General features: G+C 36.7%; 1 pseudogene; it reads right to left on the bottom strand.

Moving 5' to 3' along the window:
• Window positions 1–4,839, bottom strand: part of LOC129025685 (RNA-binding motif protein, Y chromosome, family 1 member F/J-like) — a 372,015-nt pseudogene extending 367,176 nt beyond the window's left edge.
• Between the last annotated feature and the right edge of the window lie 1,161 nt (window positions 4,840–6,000).

Below are 6,000 nucleotides of genomic sequence, written 5' to 3' on the forward strand. Positions count from 1 at the left end.
AAATAATTTTGCTTCTTATCAATAAGTTAATTTTCTGTTCATAAAGGAAATAAATAAAATTGAGAAATTCTGATATCTTCAAACTTATTTTCTTTCAGTCCTATTGGTTCCATCTTTTATTTTAAAACATTACCCAACTGTCCTTCATGTGAGGGAAGCCACCCTCTTGTTCCTCCACTACTTCCTCTTGCAGATCTCAGACTTCCTGAAGGGCTTCTGTTTCTTGAATAAGGTGGTGGTCTCTGCCCATCACCTCTTTGAAAAGATGGTTTCTTGGCTTGTTCTAATTTTATTGCTTTTCCTTCCAAAGACTAATAGTATTAAGGGTACTATTAATAACATTGGCACATTTAACCTAAGCACATTTTACAAAGTTTTACATCAACTATACTTCAATTCTATATATTTTCTCCCAAAGCAAACTTTTTTTTTTCCTCCTAAGATGAACACACCTTTCACAATGCCAAATTTGAGACATTTACTGAGCACATGACTTCCATTAGGGGATTAAACACAAATTATATTATTAAAATTCCTTGAAAACTCCTCCATTATTAAAAAATAAAACCTCAAACAAAATAGATTAACGTGTCACATATTCTATGGAAGAATGTGGCACATCTGTTTTTTACAACATATAATCTACTTCATCTTTGTATTCACATCACTGATTTAAAAGTTTTAATGTCCCAAGGAAGCTTGTGTCATTTAAAAAAATGAGGTTACTCATTCAAAGGATTAGTCACATTAGTCATTATGAGTTGTTTCTTGTTTTATCTGATAACACTTACATAAATGTCCGCATATGATTTATAATTCTGTATTTACTCTAGAAATGTTTCTGTAAGGGTGATCCTTGTTTGATCTCATTAAGGCTTCTTACCTTACTCATTTCTTATACTGCCTTATATGTGCCCCTAAAAAAAATGACTCTAATATAGTACTTCATGTAATTTCTCAGAAATACTTAAATATCCTAATTAATTTCACAATAACATTTTTCAGTGTAATCTTTTCTATAGGTCAAAGTAATTTTTGAAAACAGTTAATAACTCGATTTAAAAATTACATGGCTTTTGTTATTTAGGGGAAAATCTTAAATCCCTTACAAGACCTCTTGCAGCCATATCACCACTTGTTCCTACCTTGAAACTTTTGTTATTTCTGGGCCCAAAATATTTTCCCCAGATTTGCGCATGGCTGCTTCTTTCCCAGTGTTCCGAAGTCAGCCAAAATTCCTTAAACTGTTAATTCCCCCTGAAAACTCTGAGAAACTCCTTTATTGGCCATCTTAACATTTATGTGCATATAACATTCATATTTATTTTTACACAATAAAATATGTGAGATGAAGTAATTTAGAAATAACATTGGCCAGGCGCGGTGGCTCAGGCCTGTAATCCCACAAGGTGAAGAGATAGAGACCATCCTGGCCAACAGGGTGAAACCCCGTCTCCACTCAAAGTACAAAAACTAGCTAAGTGTGGTGACACTCACCCATAGTCACTGCTACTCGGAGGCTGAGGCAGGAGAATTGCTTGAACCCAGGAGGCAGAGGTTGCAGTGAGCCAAGATCGCCCCACTGCAAACCAGCCTGGCGACACAGCGAGACTCTGTGTTAAAAAACAAATAAACAAACAAATGAAAACTGTGCACAAATTACCTGCTCTTTGGCTTGAAAACTAGGGGGAAAAAGAATTATCACAGATTACTATACATAAGTCAAAATCATCTCCATACCTACCACAAAGCCATGAACCAAAAGCTACTCTCGGTTTCTACCACAGCTTGAAATACTAATTTTTAAGAGTGAATAAAAAGGTACTTTCTGCTATGTACCAGGAAGCATGCTAGATGTAGCACAAATAAAAGCAACGAGGAAGACTTAAATAAGCACTGTATACAATTTCACAATCAATAGATTAGTACATGCTATATTGAGTACAAAATACCTACAATATGCAATGAGGGAGAAAATATGAAATCTAAGTTGTTTTTGAAGCATAAATTGTTATTTGTATACATACATGGGGAAGGATAATTCTCAAGAAGTCCAAAAAAGCATTTTGGGGATAATGTAAAGAGTAACAGGAGCTAAAAACAGACTGGGATAATGTTATTTATTTTATTTTTATTTTTTATTTTTTTGAGACGGAGTCTTGCTCTGTTGCCAGCCTGGAGTGCAGTGGTGTGATCTCGGCTCACTGCAACCTGTGCCTCCCAGATTCAACTGATTCCCCTGCCTCAGCCTACCAAGTAGATGGAACTACAGGCACACACCACCAGGCATGACAAATTTTTTGTATTTTAGTAGAGAGATGGTTTCACCATGTTGGCCATAATGGTTTTGTTCTCATGACTTCATGATCTACCCTCCTCGGCCTCCTAAAGTGCTGGGATTAAAGGCGTGAGCCACCATGCCCAGCCTGACTGGGATAATGTTATAAAGCCAAAAAGCTCTACAGGGCCCAGAATGGAATGATCTTGACTACAATGTAAAGGAATTCAACAGTTAATAGAATTACACAAAAGTTTAAAGCTTTAATAAACACACAATCCCTAGATTTAAGACTCAATAGGACGCGAGACCATTGGTTGTGATCAAAACAAGTCCTTAAACACACTGAGGAAATGAGTAATTAGGTATTCGTGTTACATAAATCACTCTGGTGACAGGAGAAAAAAAAAAGTCCTTAGGAGAAAGGATTAGACAAAAATGCCAGTTACTTTTGTTATCCAACTTCAATGTTCTCATATTATTTTCTATTTTCAAGTACTTAACATTTCCTTAAATGTAAAGGTCTTATTTAAATATACTTTCTCAAGAATATAGTTTCAGAAAATGGGAGAGATTCTTTCCTTCTTGTGAGTCTGTTGAGATTTTTTCCACAGTTTGTCTATGCTATATTTCCATGAAATGGAAGTAATTCCATTAACAGCATTTAATGAATGTTGACTTATTCCTTTCATTTTCTTGAGGGTTCTTTATAAGTTTTAAAGCTCTTCAAAACCTTTCAAAATCTATTTACACTCGTATTGAAATACAAACATAGAAAAAAGTTACCATATATTAATATTTTTAATGGTAATTCCAATAACCTTCCAACTACACTTGCATGTATATAGCACAAAGAAGAGGATGGCTTCATACGGCATTCTACTATCTTTAAAAGTTTAGTAATACTAAAAAGACCTAGAAATACTGTTAATTGAAGAACCGAGTTAGAATATTATTAATAAGGGACTCTTACCTTTCCATTCATATCTTTGGCAGCATTCTTAGCATCTGCAGAGTTCTCAAAAGTAATAAATGCAAAGCCTCTGGATTTGCTGGTTTGATCATTTATCAAAAGAACTAAAATATATGAAAACATTTTCCATTTATAAAATGCACTCACCAAAGTACTAACCATCTGAAAGTTACATCAAACCAAAAAATAATTACATTTCACATCACTACTGTGATTCTTAGTACTAAGTCACCCCTACAGTCAGCTTATTTTATTCCACTTTGTTCCCTAATTCCACAACACATTTACTTTTCCTCATTTTCCTTTCTAAGTAGTAGGTGATTCTTACTACAGACCCCTCACCTGCTGCTATGAGAATTTTCCAAATATCAAATGGATACTTCAAAATAAGAGTTTAAAAATGATAAGGCATTTTAATGTAGGTATACAATTAACTTTGAAAAAATATATTTTTTTCAAAACATATATATAAATACATATTTTAAATAGACATATTCAAATATATATATGAAAATACACACACACACACACACACACACACGGTTTTAAGAGTTACCTTCTGATATGGTACCATGTTTCACAAATACTGCTTTAAGCAACTTTTCATTGGTTTCTCTATTGAGATCACCAATGAAAAACTTGCCAGGACGATTGTGCTGTAAATGGTAAAAAATTATCTATATTTAGATGAAAATAAATAACCTAAAAAGATAAAATTTTATTACATACTGTGTTGAAAACTCAAGTAAAATTCCCTTCCAGAGGCTGACATCTTTTTATTATTTCTTACTTTAAATATGTAAAATTTGTAACACAGAGAGGAAAAAGGGCACTGACTTCATGAACTAATGCTGCATTTTAATATGTACCTGACAAAATCTTGTTTCTAAAAATTACATAAGAAAAGCTATTGTAATTTTCCTAAGTTGCAATATGTAATTTTCCTAAGTTGCCCCATTTAAATAATTTTATGTGAAAACTATATATTTATGAGGAACAGTATGATGTTTTGTGTATTTTCTTTCTTGAGATGTGTATCTCCTGTTGCCAAAGTGCACTGCTCACTGCAGCCTCCTCCACCCAGGCTCAACTGATGTTCCCACGTCTCAGCTTCCCAAGTAGCTGGTACTACAGGAGCTTTCTATCAGAGGTGGGCAATTTTTTATGTTTTCATAATAGATATGGGTTTCTCCATATTGCCCAAACTGGTTTCCAAATCCTGGGCTGAAGTGATCTGCCGGTTTGGGACCACTAAAGTGATGGGATTTCAAGGGTGAACCACCATGCGCAGTGTGATATTTGGATAAAAGATTAAATCAACCTAATTAAAATGTTCTTGGGAGAGAATATTTTAAATATTTTACCATCGTTTAGTGATTTGAAATATACAATAGGTCAAGGGTCCCCAAACCCTGGCTTTCAACCTGTACCTATCTGTGGCCTGAATGCAATGCCTGAGGATGACCTGGAATACCTGTCTGTGGAGAATGTAATGACTGAGGATGACCTGAGGTGGCACAGTTTCATCCAGACACCATCTTCCCTATCCCCCTGCTGCCCTGCCTGCCCTCTGTCACACTGCTCCCATGGGAAGCACCGCCCAACCACGTGTCTCTTGGGGCCCTGTGGCCAGCCTCCACTCTCAAATGTGTCCACCTCACCACTTTCTTCCCCTGCCCAACCCTTGTCTGAGGAAAAATTGTCTTCCACTAACCCAGTCCTTGATGAGAAAATGTCAATAGATTAAAGGGGCCCTTTATGTTACCCAGGCTCGTCTCCAACTCCTGACCACAAGCCATCCTCCTACCTTCACTTCCCAAAATGCTAGGATTACAAGAGTAAGTCAGTGTGTCAGGTTAACAGAATAACTAACGCACAACTATTTTGTTCCCGTTTTAGGCTAACTCCATTTATCTCGATTACACTCACTTATTAGGTTTAAATTATTTACGATGCTAGAGATACATGAAACATGTTTCAAATACTGTCGTACAAGGAAGGAAACAATTACAGGTTTTATAGAGGCAAATTTAATCGGAGATTATTTACGGCCCCAGACTTCTGCATACACTAAAGTGATACAATTTATGTCGAAATTTGATAATTCCTGGCAAGCAAAGCAGACATGTGACATGTGCTGACTAAAAGTATAAGTTTTTAATTGCAGTGGTTAAGTCTATTGCCTGTATTTTTAATTAGGACCACATTCATAGAGAAAAACTGCTTTAATAAAATGCGCACATGAAAACCAATGGCGCCTTAGCACCATCTCTCACAACTTGCCCACATGTCGGACATGTGTGACAGTTAAAGGTAGAATCCTCAAGAAAAATCAATGTATTTAACAAAAATGAGTTTCTTAAGAGCACTAAGGAGTTCGCTCCCCACTGTCTCCTCCCATAATTCAACACCCACACATAGAAAACCCAACCCTTTTATAGACAAAATCCCAAAACTTTGCTTTCTATTCTTGCCGAAAGACCAACCTGTCCAGAGAAACAGAAATACAGGTGCTCTTCAGTAGGACAAACAGCCTCAGGGTCGTTCGGCCCTCAGTTTGTATGCATCTGGCTTCTGGACACCACAGGGCCAACTGCAGGAGGGACACCTCGAGCTGGCCTGAGAGGGAAGGACTCCAGAAGCCATGCCAGGAAATCCTGCCTACCTCCAGCAGCCAATCATTGTGAGGGCGGTGGGTGTAGGCCAACTATTGCGAGGTCTGTAGGCGTCTCCCGAGGCGCCCGGCCCT

Source organism: Pongo pygmaeus, chromosome Y (genome assembly GCF_028885625.2).
Source record: "Pongo pygmaeus isolate AG05252 chromosome Y, NHGRI_mPonPyg2-v2.0_pri, whole genome shotgun sequence".
NCBI classification, from domain to species: domain Eukaryota; kingdom Metazoa; phylum Chordata; class Mammalia; order Primates; family Hominidae; genus Pongo; species Pongo pygmaeus.